The sequence below is a fragment of the Canis lupus genome, chromosome 19 (genome assembly GCF_048164855.1).
Source record: "Canis lupus baileyi chromosome 19, mCanLup2.hap1, whole genome shotgun sequence".
Classification (NCBI taxonomy): Eukaryota; Metazoa; Chordata; class Mammalia; order Carnivora; family Canidae; genus Canis; species Canis lupus.
Window position 1 is genome coordinate 8,923,523 of NC_132856.1, and position 17,931 is coordinate 8,941,453.

At 53.9% G+C, this 17,931-nt stretch overlaps 1 protein-coding gene and 1 long non-coding RNA gene across 3 annotated transcripts in view; one reads left to right on the forward strand and one right to left on the reverse strand.

Annotated features, from left to right (window-relative positions):
* The window catches only part of SLC6A1 (solute carrier family 6 member 1), a 42,062-nt gene extending 25,430 nt beyond the window's left edge, over positions 1 to 16,632 (reverse strand). The window contains exon 1 of one of the 2 annotated variants that reach the window (XM_072785109.1): positions 16,538 to 16,632. The gene's annotated coding sequence lies outside the window, so the exon portion shown is untranslated. Of the gene's footprint in view, positions 1 to 7,056; positions 7,076 to 16,537 lie in introns of those variants that run through there. The other variant, XM_072785111.1, reaches the window with a different exon arrangement.
* On the forward strand, positions 7,571 to 12,630 carry LOC140609830 (uncharacterized). The gene is made up of 3 exons (XR_012011554.1): positions 7,571 to 7,741; positions 8,051 to 8,187; positions 11,587 to 12,630. It is a non-coding gene; the product is annotated as an uncharacterized lncRNA (long non-coding RNA).
* Positions 16,633 to 17,931: the final 1,299 nt, after the last annotated feature.

Here is a 17,931-nt window from a genome sequence, read left to right on the forward strand (position 1 = left end):
CAGAGGTGGTGAGGAGTGGGACCAGGGATTAATTCTAGAAGTGGGGCCTGCTGGTCTTGCTAGCAGATTGGCTATCAGCAGCCCAGCCCTGCACAGATGGCAGGCTGGGGGGAGGGGACTGTGTGGCAGCCACCTTGGACAATCTCCTCTCTGTCCCTCTGCATCAGAGGGACTGGTGGCTGCGTGGGGTGGGGACTTGGGGAGAGGCCAAAAGGCCAAGGCCGGTGTCTCAGAGCTGCCATTGTCCAAGGCTAGGGCTGGGTCCAGAACGAGGCTCAGAGGGAGTAGGACACCATGAAGAGCCGGGAAGGCAACCGCGGGAGCAGCAGGCCTGGGAGTAGGGGCCCCACTCCCTCCCATGACGCTGTACATACTCCTGCTTTGTCTTGCTCCCATTCTGTAATTACAGAAATTACAGAGGCTTGCTTCATACTGCAATCACTCTACTTGCTTTTATTTCTTTTTGGAACACTGCAGTTCAAGAAAAAAATTAATATTGGGTTTGGCTTCATTCCAAAGGGAAACATAATGCAGTTTATTCTCTGCTTTAGGGAAAAATGCTAGGCTCAATAAATTGGACAGGCTTTATTGAGCATCTGTTGGGTATCCAGACCCATGCCAGCTCCTATCAAAGGAGAAGAGCCAGCATTTATTGAGCACCTATTGCGTGCCAGGCATTTCATAGGTGCTGTATCATACAGCCTTCATGCCATCTCTGTAAGCCAGAGGCTATTTCACCCATCTGACAGAAAGGGAAACTGAGGCTCACCAGCCTGTGACTATTGTAAAACAGTCTCAGATTGCTTGGTGATTCAAGGCCTTGCCATCCAAAGTGTGGTTCTCCAAGAGGCAGCATTGGCATGGCCCAGAGGTCTGTTAGAAATGCAGAATCTTGGGCCCCACTCCAGACCCATGGGATCAGAAGCTGCATTTTAACAAAGTCCCAGTGATTTGGGTGTACACAGAAGCTTTGGCAACTGTCAGCTAGGGATGACTGATTATTTCACAGAGCTTGGTTCCAATCCCTGTGTGACCGGGGTCTAGATATTTAGCGTGCCTGAGTATCAGTTTCCTCATCTGTAAATACGGACTCTTGTACTCAATAGGATGGTTGTGAAATTCTGAATCGAGATAATGCATGGAAAGAGGGTGGTGAGAGCAGAGGGCCTGGTGCACAGGAAGTGCTCAATAAACAGCAGCTTAGGTTGCTATTCAAAGAGATGAATGGCTGGGGAAGTGCTTTGTAATTGAAAAACATTGCACAAATATGAGGACCAATTAATAGCTGATAATCATGTGCAGAAGGTTAGAGGGAGGATGGAAGTGGGCAGGCGGATGCAAGTGCTGTGGGTAGCCTTTGACACCACCTGCCCTGAAGGTCAGGGACAGTTCCCTGGAGAAGGTGCTTTGATGTAGAAGGGGCAGTTGGAGAGGTCCAGGAGGCCTCAGGACTTAGGTCTCAGAGACCCGAGTCTGGGGGTGAGGAGTCAATCGGCCAGGGTGCGAGCTGCAGGCAAACGGGATGGCCACAGGTCTAGATGGTAGGTCCTTTTCTTGGACCCTCAGCCAATAGGGCATAGAGCCAGGACTTACGCAGCCTCCTTCCTGCTCCAGACTTGCTCTCTGCCACACTGGTACACCTGGTCTACACCAGCAGTCTACAGATGAAGAACAAAGCCCAGAGAGGGCTGGTGGCTGGCCCAAGGTCACACAGGACACAAACAGTATGATCCTTGCAGACCCCACCGCCCCAATCAATTCTCAGCTCACTACACATTCATACTCAAGAGATGAAGGAAAGCAGCTCCACATCTCAGCTCGAACTCATCTACCTCGACATACCTGAGAGGTAATTTGCAGACCCCCCTGCATTTCTCAGTAGCATCTGTTGAATGCCTTTGGCTTCACAACATCCTGCTGTGACTTTCAAGTAAGTTACTTATTTTCTCAAAGTGTTCATTTCCTCATCGGGAAATGGAGCCAACAGTAACCACTTCACACAGAGTGAGGACTGGGTTTGAATTTTCTAGGGCTGTGCTTGGCCCAGCAAGTGCTAAATGCATTGAAACTAAAATGATCACTAGATTCACTTTGCAGATGATGGTATGAGGCTCAGAGGGGCCAAATGACCTGCCCAAGGTCACACAGGATTTAACCCAGGCCCTCTCACAATATGGTGGTATCTGCTCACCCAGCAGGGGTCTCCCAGACATAGGCCGGGTGAAGCTCTCAAAGTCTTTAGATGTAGCCTTACCACCCATTCGAGCCTTCCGGCTGGGTTCTGAGGGGAAGAGATGTGACTGCACGTAGATGAGTTTCCCCAGCCTCACAGCCCCATGCAGATGAGAAAACTCAGACTCAAGCCCTTCCCCTCTACTTGAAGCCTCTGAGAGCCTGGAATTCTGGTTTTCCAGGGTCCCCCCCAAAGCTGGAATGTAGGAGAAGGCGAGAGAATGCACCCACACACCCCCAACGAGCAGTGAGGGAAAAAAATCAGCTTTATAACTGCTAGAGGCTTAACAGACCCATCTAACAATGAACTAAACTCCAGGAGTTGAGCTTCTCTTTCTTTTGTGGTTGCACACAGGAAAAAAGATTCCCAACTTTTCATGAACAAAGAAGGAAAGGAAAAGAAGAGCTCAGAGTTCAGGAAGGAAGTGAGCCCGGCACTTACTAACATGCCAGGGCCTGCTTTAAATAATTTTTGTGTATTATCACTCCCTCCCCATTTACTGATGGGTAAACTGAGGCACAGAGAGGTTAAAGTGGCTTGCCAAAGGTCTCATATCTAGGGGCGAGGGGAGCTAAGATGAGGCAGCTGGGGTCCTGTATACATGACCTTAAACACTCTGCTGTCTCTAGTGGGATACTCATGGAACCCCCAAACCCCACCTTTAGGGTAAGAGTGGTCTATTTCCAGCAAGCAATTCCCTCCAGGGCAAACCCTCACAAGGACAAGGCCTGCCACTCCTTTTAAGAAACCCAAGGGAGGCTGCAGAGGCCTGGCTCCCTGAGAGGCTAACTTGTCCCCATGGTTTTATCGGGCAAGCCTGCCAGTGTCCCAGGAGCCAATAAGAGGCCACTTGGGATCCAGGCTAAACAGCTCTCACCAGGCCCCACGGGCTAGAGGTTCTAATTATAGAGTCCCCGGGGGCAAGGGGAGCCAGCCCCAAGGGGTAGTGATCCCCTCTGGGAGTCCCCAGCTCTCCTCCAATTGCACATGTGGCTTCTGGGTGCAGCAGGAAGGAGGCTGGCCTTCAGGCCATGTCTGCAGGGCAAAGAGGGAGCATGGCCAGGCGCAGACTTGGGAGCCGCAGGCCCCCGGGGGAATCCACTGCACACAGTGCTAGCTGTGTGATCTCTAGCCAGCCCCTTCTGCTCTCTGTGCTGTGCTTCTCCTCCGTGTGCAAGGAGAGGTGCCAGACTGCGCCTTCTAGGGCGCCTTCCAATCTGTGTCCTGATTCTCATCTCACCCTGTGTGTCTAGCTCAATCAGTGGTTTACTAACATCTGTCCTGGCCCCTAATTGTCTGCAAAGCCCCACTGAGCACCTCCTCTTGTCAAGGCAATGTTCAGTCTAATCCAGCCCTCACAGACCGTGCATGCCCCTGGGGAGCAGGTCCCACACTAGGTGCAGGGGAATAAAGATGCCAGTCGGGGTCTCGCTCTGCTGCCACCGAGTTCTCAGATGGCTGGGCCACAGGTAACCAGCAATCCATGTGATAAATTCTTTGTCAGGCTAGAGAAGGAGGGTTGGCCCCCTTGGCAGGCAATTGGGAGAGGATGGCACTGTGTCCCTCGGGCAGAAGGGGACAGAGGTGGGGGGTTCTCTATAATCAGAGCCAGAGAAGCAGGACTGGAGTCCTTGTCTTACCCCAAGTCTAGCTGCTGGTCCACTGTGGGCAGAGAGAAGAAGGTGAAAATGCATAATGTATTTGGGACCAGTGAGGAGCCAGGCATGGCTGGCTAGAAGCTGAGGTGACTTAAGGAGCTGGGGCTGGAGAGGTGGAAAGCAGCAGTAAAGGGTTTTGAATGCAGGAAAAAGGGGGTGCAATGTGTCCTGTAATAAGAACAAGGACCACACTAGATGCTTATTAAATGCTTAATACATTTAGTGCATTTCACAGATGATCATATATACCTCTCTCCACACCCCATTGCACAGATGTGGAAACTGAGGCTCAAAGTAGTAAAGCACCTTGTCTGCGTTCCCAGATCCAGGAGGCAGTAGCATGCTTCTAATCACTCCTCCTCACCTTGGGCACTGTAGGGGGTGTGCATCTTGGGGGGTCCCAGGCAGGCCCCGGGGAAAGCAAACAAAAGGTTGATTTCTGTGGTATAAATGCTTCCCCTGCAGCCAGCTCAGGGTCCTACCATGAGGTCACAGGACTGCCAAGAGATGAGCTCTTGAGGGCTCCCTGTAAGGAGAGCCGGGACTCACCTCCTCCGCTGGCACCTGAGTGGGGCAGCTCCAGCAGGTGCCTGGGGCACAGAGTCCAGCCCTCCGTGGGTGGTGGGTGCTGAGGGGTGGGGAGGGATGGAGAGAGGGCAGGAAGGAGGAGAGTGAGGAATATCAGAGGGAGAGGTGAGTAGCAGAGCAAGCAAGCAGTGAGAGCAGGGGCACAGGAGGAAGATGGGAGGAAAAAGAAACATAAAAAGGGCAGTGGAGGGAGGGGAGATGGGGTGCTGTCCCTTTCCTGTGGGCTGCACGAGGCTCTACTCTGGGATCTCACTGGAGCCTCCGGAGAACCAGCGAAGGAGGGGGCCTGTGTTTTAGCAGGAAGAAACGTGGTTGCAGAGCCCCAGTCTTGAGCATTTGAGGAGCTGTGACCCTGGCCAGAGGCCGCAGGGCCTGCCACGCTGGCTTCCTCCCTTTGGTTTAACTGGATGCTCTGTGGGCCAGCCCATGGGTCTGTGCTCTCCTGGAGGGCTCGAGGCACCTACTGGGAGGTACCCTGCGCCAGGCACCAGCCTCGGGGCTCTCGCAGTCCTGTTCCAGGCTGCGCCTTTCCTCCTCCCTCCCTCAGTCGAGAACGTGCAATCTTGTAGGGCTGCGCTCTGGGGGCTGCCTCTGAAAAGGCCCGGGCTCAATCAGTCAGAAAGGATTAATTCTGATCAGGAAATGAGAGTGACATGATGACCACCTAGCGTTCTTTTACATCACTCTTTGCCTTTTTAGATACACTTGTGAGAAAATCAGGGTGTTGAATAATTGTTCTCTCCTGTTCAAGATGTGCTTGAAGGACTCTGAAGGGCATTAAGATAAACGCCCTTCAAAATCTCAGACTGGGGAAAAAGGAAAACGCAGTACTGCAGGCACGGGCCGAACTAAATGATAATCTGTAATAAGTCACACGCAGACACGCCACCTAAATGGAGAGCTGACTGTGTGTCACAGAAGAGCACTTCAGTGGCTGTGGCTCCTGGCATTCCTTCAGTTCATTATCAAGCACCCACATCTGGGGCTCCATTTCCAACTCCGCTGGCTTATTGGCTCCATTCTAGAGATGAACACACTGAGGACCCCAAAGGTCAACCGTCTGGACCAAGCCCGCACAAAGTCACAATAAGAAGCAGCGGGGATTTCAAACTGATGGCCTGTGGGGGCGCCGAATGGGTCCTTTATGCGTGTCTGGTTGACTGATATCAGAACCTTAAAACTTGGATGGGCAGGTATTGGGGGAAGGGAGTAGGTCTGTGTTTTCCCATTTACTGTACGTCCTGCCATGACTATTACCCTCTCCCTGACCTCTTTAGTCATTTCTTTGACCCGCCTGGCTCTCAGTGGGTCCTGAGTTTGCAATCTAGTCACTCCAGAAAGCTCTTCCTCTAAGTGGTAGAAGGACAAAGTTACTCTTTCCCGAACTTCCCTAGGAGATGGGCAAAACTCCAGGGGTGGATGGTATTGATCAAAAAAGCATATTCAGTATTGTAATTGTAATTTATATTTGGGAAACAACAAATCCTGTCTTCTCTTAACACAAGCTCAGTTGGAATTTTTTTTTTTTTTTTAATGTAGAGGGACACTGTTTTAGCATATTTTGCAAGAATGAGGAGGGTGTGTGTTTTCAGAATTGACTAAAGGTCAGATTCCAGGGTCTTGATATCTCCCACAAGAAAAAGCTGATTTTATTTTTAAAAGCCTCAAATGAATGCTCACTTTAGCCAGTGCATCTGTTCTTGATTCATTCACTTAGCTTTCAAGAGGAATCTTTATAGTATGAATCTCCCCTTCTTTGCAAAGCGAAAAACTCACATGCAGCAAGAAAAATCTACCCATTTGGGAAAATGGGATTTTTACTGAGTGCATTTTAAGTCCAGGGCCAATGAAGAAACTCATGAATATCTTCCGCTGGGGGTGTCACAGGGTCTTCAGAAGCTGATTTGGCAGCTACGACAGGGGCAGGAGGAACAGGCTCATGGTTAAGGGCACGGGCCGAGAACAGGAAAAACCCGGGTTTTGAGCCTCAGCTCAGATGCTGTGTGACCACGGGTTCCTCTCTAAGACCGAGGTGATGATACCTACTTCCAGCTACTATGAGGGTTAAATAAGATAATATGTAAAGCGGTTAACACAGAACCTGGTTGCTACCTGGCAGGTATCATAATCAACCACTTGATTAGCGCTGGAATCGTTTGTTTTGTTTTTGACAGCTACGGGGAAAAGTCCTGGGCACGATGCCGCAGTTATCTTAACCTATAGGCAATCAATAGAAGGGAACAGGGCCAGCCACTGGGAAATGCCGATCCAATCAAACTCTCAAAGCGAATGGTTCATCAAACACGACTCCCCCGAAGTGGACATGTGTACCTTTCCCGCAATCAGCACACTCGCTCCAATCCGCGCTAACGTGCGCCTCCCCGCGCGCCCACCGAGCGAGTCTCCCCAGGTCGGGAATCCAGGGCCTTCAGGCTCACTGCCTCACGCCCTGTCATCCAGCCCCAGGATCAGCAGTGAACAAATGACCTTCCCTCTCGGGAAATCCAGAAACAGGTTGTCACCTCCCGGGGGATTTGCTCAGACAGGTTTGCGGAAACAGACAAAATGGTTGCTTGCCTCCAAGTCCTCAGGATCCCAGCTCTCACCACCGCTTTCAAAACAGCAAAGGCCTGGGTTCGGCACCCTCTTTCTGCCTCCCAAAAGGAGTGGGCTTGTCTGCCAGCTACATCACATCTTTGCCAGCATGCAAATGATGCACTTTGGGGTTTCTCAGGGTGTTAACCCCATGCTCCCCGATCCCCAAGGAGAGGAGTAAACAGTTGGGACCAGCTGTGCAGGAGGGAGAAATGAAGAGCGTGGGTGAGAGTATTTATTCTCCGAAAGGGTTTCCAGCACGGGGTCATTTAGATAGCTGGCACAGAGAAAAGGCAATTTCCCCTAGCATGGTTTGCACATGGGCTTTTAGGGACAGCGTGCTGCAGCGAGGTACATCAATCACGCTTTCCAAATGCAAAATATTTATGTATATTTTTGGTAACGGGGGCTGTTCATTTGTTCTGCTGATATTCACTAGCCCGGAATGAAGAGCTCTGTTATTCATCATTCTCATACTCATTTTAGCCAGTTTCACTCTCCCAACACCACAAATTACAAGCTGATACACGGTTGGGAGCAGATCCCTCTCCTACCCTCTCCTCTTTGGTTAATAATCACAGCTACCGTTGATGGAGCTGGACGCTCAAGAGCAGGGCTGGACGCTCCATCTACCTTACCTTATTTGGTCTTAGAACGATCCTATGAGGTAAGTCTGTTATGGTCTCTGTTTTGCAGATGAGGACACAGAGGTCCACACAGGTACAGTGACTTGTCCAGGGTCATGCAGCTAGGAAGCAGCAGGGTGGGATCTGACTTTGGCTCCAATGCTGAGATGGGTAGCTACCGTGACATACTGGTTCCTCACTCCTCCTGGGCTAGAAATGTCATCCCGGGCCCATCTGAATCCCGAGCACCCTCTTCAGCAGTCTTTATGGGGGCTGAGGTGCTCTGGGTGCAGGGCTCAGAGCCGGCTTCCTTCTGGTTCCTGATGCCACCCACCGCCCGCCCTTTCTAGGTGCCCCTCCAGGTCCTCCCCGGTGCTTCAACTTTTGACACCAGTCTGAAGTTTAAATCTCATGTCTTGCCTGTGTGACCCGGATGAAGAGTCCCTTCACCTCTCTTGGCTGTATTTCGTGCCTTCATGAAGAGAAGGTAATTATCTCTCTCTGCTGAGGTTGTGGGAAGATGGAACTAGGGAGGGCAAGGGTCCCCCATGGCTGTCCCCACCTACCCAGCCTGAGTCTCCTGGCTGGGGGAGCTCAAACTCCAGACACAGTTCCCTCTGCACTCCTGCTCACTCGCTCCAGCAGGTCCCGAATCAGCATTCAACACACATCACTCTGCCTGTACAACGCCATTATCTCCCGAGGACACAGGCTCCGTTGTCACGGCAACCAGAGTCCTTCCACCAACTCTATTTAATAATTTCTCAACAGTGGAGCTGGGCTGGCTTGGGGCAGGGGAAAGAGCACTGGGTTAGGGGTTAGAAGCTTTGTGTCCTAGAGACTATGGCCTTGGGGCTCCTCCCTTCTGGGTCTCAGTTTATTCATCTGTAACACAGGGGTGTCTGAAATGAGTGGATTGTGTGACTTTCTCTGGCCTAGACAAACCCAAGAAACAGTCATCCAGGTCCAGAAGGCAGGAGGCAGGGGACTGGAGCTACTGGGGAGTGGATGGAGGTTTGGGTGACATCCTAAATCCATAAGAAGAACCAGAAACTGCCTTCAGTGACCAAACTCCTTTGCTGAATTGTTCACCAAACGTCACTTTTCAGATGTTTATGCAACCTCCGTGACCCTCGGGGTCCAGAGCTGGGGTTGGTTAGGAGACATAGTTTTGCCTTACTCTCCCCATTTTGCAGATGTGTAAACTAAGGCTTAGAAGGCAAAAGGGTTGTCCATGGTTGCCCGACAGGTGGAAAGTCCTGCAGTCCAGGAAGGCCAGGTTGGTGTGAGAGCTGGTCTACCTGCCTGTCCTGCCTCACTCTCATCTCACAGTTGATAGTGGCCTCTGGCTCTCACTGAAGAAGACTCGTAGATAATAAAAAGCAAAGGGAGTAATACGATGTATCGAACTATGCTGAACCCCAGAGATGCCAGAAGACACAGTATTCCTGCTCATAGGGAATGTGTAGTTTTGACTGTGAGAGGCCAGAAACGCCTGGTTTGTCTCCACAACCCACCGTGTTTGGGCCACCCTCCGTGGTCCAGGTGTTTGCCCACATCTGCCCCTGAGGATAACCTGTCAGGCCCCCAGAGGCCTCTATGAAAATGTCCCAAGTGGCCACCAACATCTCTTGCTTCAAGGAGCCACCGTGGACTCCACTCTGGGGAAGGACAGGCTTTGTGGACAGGCTTTGTGGCTCCTGTCTTGGACCTACAGTTGGGGAGGGGGTGGTTGTGCCTCGGCCCAGGTCCATGGCATCACTTTTAGGCATGGCCACTGCCAGCCCAGCAGCACTATTAAACTCATCCCAGGTTGGCATTTTCATTTAATACCCGCGGCATAATTAACAGTGCTGCATCTGCTCTGTCATTAGTGGCATTCACTGCCATTTGGAGAAAGGGCTTTATCTTCCCCAGTCATTAGTCTCGGGAGGCTATTATGAGGGAAATGGAGGAGGAAGCGGGGCATGCAGCCGCCCTTCCCCTGCCTGGAGAGCCGGCTCCGGGCTTGGGTGCAGCTCATCGTCCAGTCCAGTCCAAATCCCTTAGCTTTATGGACTGAGAAATCAAAGTCCAGAGAGGGGAAGGACCCTGCCCTTTATCCCCTGCAAGCTTGAAGCCTGCCCGGACCCCAAGACAAGCCTCAGGGTCCCGCAGATCTAGATCTGAGTGGCAATTCTGTGGCATGTCAGTGGGGCGATCCTGGGTAACCATGAGAACGCCCCGGGGCTCAGTTTCCTTATGGAGGATCCTAGAACACTGCTTGTCAAATACTCAGCTCAGTGCCTGGATCACAGTCAGACCTCAAAGTCAAGGCTTGCAGCTATCCGATCATCTGCTACCAACCTGTTAAAAATGCATGCATTTAAATGTCATCTTCACATAATACTCTTCAGTAGGACAACTTCCCTGTTCCCAAGCCTACTTTCTTTCCTGTTTTTAAATCACAGGCAAGTCCTTGATCTCAAGCTCTGAAAACATCGGACATGGGAGCAAAGGGGCAAAGGGACTTAGGCAGCAGGGAAGCTGGACCTCATAATCAAGGGCACGGGAACCTTTGGCCTTGGTGGCTTTTATTTTGTAAAGTTTACTCTCTGCCTCGGTGAGTCAAGCCCCTGCCTCCTCCACTGTGACTCCACTCAGGTGCTTTCCAAAAGCAATGGGTAGCATGAAAAGGCACATGGAGAGGGGGCATCAGCAAGGTTTGGGTTCAAACTCTGTTGTGCAAGCCAGGGTGAGTGACTCCGTCTACCTCAGCCTCCAGGTCCTCCTCTGGCCCACGGGGACAGTAACAGCTATCCCCCTATGCCCGTGAGAAGGGGCATAGAGTTGACTAAAGGTCAGATTCCTTTAGTCAACCGGCCTCAGGCGGTTCTTCTCACCGGCCTCAGGCGGTCCAGGACCCGTGCCCAGGGGGGCACTCCATACTCGGTGGCTGAGAGGAAGAGTTAAACTCTCAGGCGCCCCTGCCCCCCAACACCCCAGAAGGAAGCTCCCAGAACTTTGATTTTTCATAATCTTCAGCAAGGACAGAGGGGGAAGTGCAGTAATGGCCTGAATGAGTGACTCCGTCCCCTTTCCTATCCTCTTGACTGGAAAGGACTCAGAACCACTCAGCCTGCACCTCCAGCAGGTCCCAAACAACCCAAGGCTCACCTATGGATGCTTCCTCATGCCCTTCCTGGTTGCCGAGGCCCTGAGATCCTTCTAGACAACCTCACAGGGCCCCTGGTGTATCTGTTTTCACCCAAATCTACCTAGATAAGCATGCTTGTGTTCACGCACTGAGAATAATCATCCCTTCCTTTCCTCCCAAATCTGGCTACCGCTGGGGGCCCCCCTGGCCAAATGAGCACATATCAGATTCCACAAACTCTGGGAATAATTGTGGAGATGTTAACCTCTGGCCCAAGCTCAGAACTAGAGGGAAGGCGAAAACGATGCCGGGGCTCTTCCCCACCCGCCCCTGAACTGCAGGGCTGTGCCTTCCCGTCCTATCCTGAGATCAGTCCCTATGTGCTCGGGGTTCAGTCTGCATGGATTAAGCTCGTCGGGCTCCTTCTCAAGGGGCAACTTGCTAGATTCAGACTTGGGTTTAGTAGAGGTGAATCCCGTCACCTGGGGATAACTGTGTTCAGGGCTTGTTGAGTCTCTGTTTCCCCATCCAAAGGATGGAGATAATCATGGCAATAATAATAACAATAATATTTTCACTTGGCTCTCCCAGGGCTGTTGCAAACTTGGACTATAAAATTCTACATAAGTGTTAGGCGTGCATGTACTCACATGTATACAGAGACCTCATTTGAGTCAAGGTCATTCTGACTTGGGCTTTTTGAGAAAACTAGCTTTTTTAAAAAAAAAAATGTCTTTTTTTGTTTGACAGACGATTCTTCTCCAGGATATCAAGGACCGCATTTTCTTCCCCTGGAATATTTGATACGGGATCAAAAGACAGAACAGCTTCAAGAACATTTTTCTGCAACCTGCAAAGGACTCTTGTGATGACCAGAAGTTTTAGCAGCACCAAGTTCCAGCAAACTGCTATACTGATACCAAATGTCACTCAACTCCCGTGGCTGCTGCCTTCTCCCTGGACAGAACCTCCTTACCAAACAATAAGGCCATGAAAACAACCTGCTGTCAATGTCTTTCGGGGCATCTTTGACCTTGAATGTCCCTCTGGCCAGGGCTCAGTTGTGTCAGGAGCTGGCATGCAACACTGATCTTGCAGACACCATGCACAGACAGGTGGGCAGAGCTGCAGGTCACCGTCCAAGACAGCCACCAACTCCTGCTTCCTGCAGCCTGGTCTGTATGCCAGGATTCCACTCGGCCCCGGAAGCTGGGGGCCCCGTTGGCAGCCAGCCAGCCCCTGGCACCTTAATGTGGCCTGTTCCACCTGGCTGCATGCCCCCTGCTTTCAAAGAGCCCCAGCCAATCACTCTGCAAGACCTGGCCTCCTTGTAATTTCCAATTTGTGACAAATGTAAAAATAGAAGGCCATTCGATGCAGGCGGCTCGCATCAAATTGGATGCCACTTTCGTGTCATGTCAGATCACAGTAAACAGAGCTGATGACTTCGTCGGCCACTCTCAATGACTTCTGGAGCAGTGAGAGGGTGGTGACAAATTGTGGGACACCTAAGAGTTGGGGAAAGGTGGCTGGGTGCACAATATTAAAACCAGCTTCAAGTGAATTTGAAGTCTAGCTCACAAATATGCTGTGAGAGGCAGGGCACCCGAGTGCAGATCCCAGTTCTACACCTTAGCAGCGGAGGGACCTTGGGCACAACTCATCTCTCCATGCCCTGGCTTCCCCCAAAGAACACCACCACCCTCCCAGAGCTGTGGCCAAGCTCAACTGTTGGAAAACAAAGGGGGAGTGCTTTCTAACTGTGCAGCTCCATAAATGGGGCGTGTGGTCCTTGCCAAGTGAGCAGCACTGGGGCGGGGGGTGGGGGGGGGGAGCGCTCTTCCGGGGCAGGGATGTCAGCACATGGCAGTTGAGCTGGGCCTCCAGGGGCCAGTTATGGGCCTAGCAATCCTGCAGCAAGCACCTTCACCTCTCTTCCTCTGTTTCCTTAAAACAGGGACAGGGACACAGGGACAACCCTATGTACCCCACGGGGTTTTGTGAAAATTAAATGCAAAGATGTAAGTAAAGCACACAGCACATTCCCTGGCTGATCGTCAACTTGCAATAACTGTTAGCAATGATTGTTATTGACGATATTATCATTGGAACAATGTTTAGTGGTTTTTTTTTTTCTTTCTTTCTTTCTTTTTTTTTTTCTCCGTTTGTGACTGAATCCAAGTCTGTGCTGAAATATCACAGCTTGTGTTCACACCTACCATCTATGCCAGGCAGGCCTTATCCCTACTATTAGCTGGCTTCCCACTGACTCTCATGCCAACCTGCCCCTGGCTCTGAGGTCTGCAGGTGAGCTCTGAGCAAAGATGCTGGATGTTCACAAGGCTCACAGAGGCCACATTTCCTGGGAAGGCCTATGCTGGGGTCCACATCTGGCCTCCCAGCCATTTCCCCCTCTTAGATACCACACTCTTTCCCTCCACCTCTCAGCAACCTTCAGGGAGTGGAGCAAAAAGGTAACAGTGAGGAGCACCAGTGCTGGGCCCACTGAGGAGCCGGTGCAGAGGAATGCCACGGAGCAGTGGACGTCTGCCGATCTCCTCACTGAGAGGGGCCCTGCTGCTCTTTGCAATTGGAGTCAATTCAAGGTTGTTTTCATCACGGCAGGGGCTGTGCTCTGTCCACCATTCTCTGGGCACAGAGAAGCTCCGGTGAGTCTGCATGGGGGACTGAAGGGGCTGCTCTGACAGGGGCAAAAACAGGCCTGCTGACACATCTCCGTGTCCTTCCGGGGAATAAGGCGATTAAAGGGCTCTAACTGGGTTTGGCACTGCAGCTGTAGCTGAAGGACAGGGATGCTGGGGTGGTGTGGTTTTGGTGATCCAAGGGAAGGAAGGTGGGCACACCTGGGACCAGGTGACAGGGAGGGGCTCCAGCATCCCATCTGCTCCCAAGGACAAAGGGGACGGGGCTTGAGGATGGACTTTGGATGCAGGGGGCTAGGGGCGGTGGGCAAAGCTTAATGGTTGGCACTTGGTCTGTGATGCATATCTGTGCTAAGAGAAGAAGGAAAAAGACATCTCCGAATTCCAAGTGGCTTGGGACATTTCTATCTCAGCTGCTGAGCTCACAGCCAAGCCTACAAACAGTATCTTTACATGATGGCGAGAAGCCACCTGACATTGGTGCTTTATTCAAGCTCTTAACTTATGCTGGGAAGGTAGAGAAACAGCCACTGCTCAGACAGCAGACCTAGAGGCCTCATTGCCAGCCATTAAATCCTCACGATCACCCTTCCACTTCACTCTATGGAGGTGAAAACTGAGGCCCAGAGACCCAGGAGAGGGGCAGAGTGTTGGCCAGGAAATCAGAAGATTGGGGTTCAAATCCCTGCCCTGCCTCTTCCCAGCTGGATGACCTTGGGCAAGTCACTTCCCTTCTCGGTACTGCAGTTCCCTCACCTCTGAAGCGGGGATTAGAAGAGTAGCGGCTGCAGGAGGTTATTATCGGAATTATGCTGGCCACACTGGAAGCTTGCAGTACTCCATTCCTCCCTTCCTTCCAGTGGGGATGAGAACTTACCCAAGGTCACTGGGCCAGAAAATGGCAGCACCCCAGCTCAAAGCCAACTGAGCCAGGGCTGGTTCTAGTCTCAGAGTCCACCTTTTCGAGCCTCCCTGGCTCAATGACATAGAAAGGTATTGCAGGTCGGTCCATGCCAGCACTGTCGTCACCTTCCATCGGTGCAGGCTTTATTCTAAGACACTTCCTAAGTGCCTGCTATGTGCTGGGCCACGCATAAACAGATGACATTTGGGGTTCCTGATTGCCGGGCATGTGAAATCCGGAGAGACAGAGCTATTGTGCTTCTTTCTGCCTTGATGGACTTGCTCTTTCCTCTCTTTACCCTCTGAGTCGTTTCCTTCTGGGCCTCTAGATGCCCCTCTCAGCTCCATCCTGAGCTGCTGGGGACCCACTTCTCACCAGACCTTCCAGCCTGGGAATAAAGGGCTGCACACAAGACGGATGGTCCCGGTTTCCTCTCCCACAGCAGCTGCCTCTCTCCTGTGTGGTTCTTAGGAATCGCCCCACTCTCCAGATTCTCTGCCAGACAAGCCCGGCTGTGTGCCCCTGCCTGGGACTCACTGTTTGTCCTCCAAGCCCTGGCCACCGAGCCAGCGCTTGGCTGGAGAGAGAGAGCTCTTTCTTTGTTTGCTGCTTGCCTGACAATTTATTTCTGAGACTCAAGAGAGGCTCAGCCATTTTGCCCTGGATGCTCTGAGGAAAGGTCTCTCCCACTCCTCCTGGGACTTGCACCTCTAAGGGCAACGTCCCCTCTTCCTCCTCTGCCTGAGGGAGGGCCTGGGACTACTCAGACCCAGACCAGAGCAGAGGCGGGGTCAACCCTTCCCAGAGAGAATGCTCCAAAGGGAGAGAGTGAGAGAGAGACACAGAGGGTACAAGTTGCCTGTAGTTCCCACTGATCTCCTTTGTTCTGGAATTTGGGAGTCGGGGCAGCCTTCTCAGACTCCCTTGTGAATACGTTTCCCCAAAGTTCCCAAAGAGAAAGAAGAACCTAAGCAATACCCAGCACCCACCATCCCATCTAGCCAAACACCTCCTCTCTCTCCAGACACCCACTTAGTGTGTCACAGAAAAATGAAGGTCGACCCCAAAGTCCACTCACATAGCCCGACAGCCTGAGATTTTGGGGTTGTCACCAAAGCTCAGGAGCCATTTTACTCAGTGCTTTCCCCTCCACCCCAGTTCTTCATGGGGATGAGGCTGGGGTTTCTAGGAGAGGGAGGGAGTGCTCCAGCCCCATATCGGGAAGAAACAGGGCTTTATCATTTGGCTTTTTAAAATCCAATTTTCTCCTTGGGGTCCATGTCTATCTTGGGAAGAGATCAGCTAAGAGCCTCAGTAAGGGGTTGCCCAGTCTAAGTTCCTTGTCTGAGGACCAAGCCAAGCTAGAAGAGGGCATCTGTGGGTGCCACCCGTAGGGATGGTGGGCACAAAGGGGACGGACATGGAGACCCCACGGTCACTGCCCCGGGGTAGGTAACCACGGCAGGCACTTTCCCTTTTCCCATCCCCGGAGAGCACATGCGGGACACAAGAAGGTGAAAACAGTTTCCTCAGCAACAAGGGGACGGTGTCCCCAAACCCTCCGGGGGCCTGCCCTCACCCCACATTCCTCGGGTACGGAGCGCAGAGTGCGGCGGAGCTAGCGTGCGCGCAGCCCCGGCGGTGGCAAACGCTCCTTGGCCAACATCTCTGGAGAGCCTGCGCTGCCCCCGGAGGCAAGGAGGTGACCCGTCCCCGAGTCGCTCGCGCCAGGGCCCTTGGAGAAGGAACGAGGCGCGCGGCTCGACCTCGGCGCATCGGACCCCGGGACGGAGCAGTGGCCACGGCCCCCGGACGCTCCTCTTCGTATCCTGCGCTGCCCGGGGCCCCGCCACCCCGGAAACGGACGCGGCGCTTCGACGGCTCCAGCTAGGAGGCTCCAGCGCCAGCGAGGGGGCCCACGCGTGCCCGCGACGGGGAAGGGGCAGGGGGCCCTCGCGACCCTCGCGCGCCCCCGGGGACCGGCCGGGCTCACGTCGGCGGTCGGGTCGGAGGGCGGCCCGGGCTCCTCCGTGCGGCCCCGACCCCGGGGGCCGCCCCCACCCCGCGCGGCCGCACCTGCCCGGGCGGTCCGGGGCTCCGCGGCCCGCGCCCCGACGCCGGCGCCCGATCCTACCTGCGGCCCGGGCTGCGCTGCCCGCAGCGGGCGCTGCGCGGGCAGCTCGGCCGCTCCGGTGCGCTCCGGGCGCGGGGCCGCTCGGGCTCGGGCCGCGCTGCGCTCCCGGCTCGTCGGCTCCTCCGCTGCTCGGCGCAGCGCGGCTCGGTCTTCCGAGGGCGGGCGGAGGGACGCGGGGAAGGGGCGGGCGGGGGAGCGAGGCGCGCAGGGCGGGAGCGCGCGGCCGGGGGCGGGGCGCTGCTCCGGGAGCCCGCCCCGCCCGGGAGGGCCGCCGCCCGCCGCCCGCCCATCGCCCCCGCCGCCCCCCGCCGCCCCGCCCCGGCCGCGGGGTCTCCGCATCCCGCTTTCCCGCCCTCCCCGCGCGCCCTCCCCGCGCGCCCTCCGGCTCTCCCTCCGCCCGCCCACCCGCTGCTCCCTTCTCTCCCTCCTCCCAGCCCCTCCTCCCCCGTCTCTCGGGTGGCCTCTCGGGCCTTGGCCTCGGGTCCTCAGCCTGGCGCTCGTGGGCTCGGTTTCGTTCCTTTGCAACACGGACTCCCCTCTTGGCTTTCTCTTTCCAGCCTGACTGTCCGCTTCTGCGGTTGGTCTGTCCTTTCAGCTTCTCTGCCTCCCTCTGGCCCCCTCTTCTCTCTGTAGGTTACAGGGCCCCCCGGGTGGGGGGGGGCGGGGGGGGGCGGGGGGCCCCTGCCTCCCGCTGCCTGTTAGGAGGGGAACACAACTTCCGACCCGAAGCTAACTGGCCCTTGGTGCCCGTCTGGGGTGTGCCTGTGGCACGGTGGGGCAGGTTGCTACCAGGGTTTGGTCCTGGAGACACAAGTGGGTGCACAGGTGGATAAACATGACTAAAAACTGGAGAAACACCCGAGGGATGGCAGTGGAACCCCCAAGACATCCTCCTACTTGCAGTGTCTGAGGTTTGAGGGACCCTGCTCTGGAGAAGCCTCTCTCCTAGCTGATCCCAACCCAGTGCGGGAGGACTCCCTCCCTTCCCTTTGCTGACACCGCCTGCAAGTCCTGGCACCGCTGCCCCCTTCCATTTTCACAAAGGCTCCTGGAATTGGGGTCACAACTGGCCTTCTCTCTGGGTTTCCCAAAGACTCATAGAATTCCCTCTTTCCAGCCCTGACCTACTCTTCACCTCCTCTCTTTTCCCCTAGGGCTGGCATTTCCTGATGGACTTGCCATCCTCTACCCACCTTGCCCCCCACTTGGGTCATCCATCCTGGGGTCCCATGACCACCCTGACTTCTCCTGGCTCTTTCCCTACACGCACCCACAAGCATGGCATCCCAATGCCTTCCTTGATATCTTCCATCTGTCCCTCCCCCCACTTCACTGGTCACTAGCTCCCACAGGCTTATAACCTCCACTGACTGGGACTTCAAATAAATATTTAT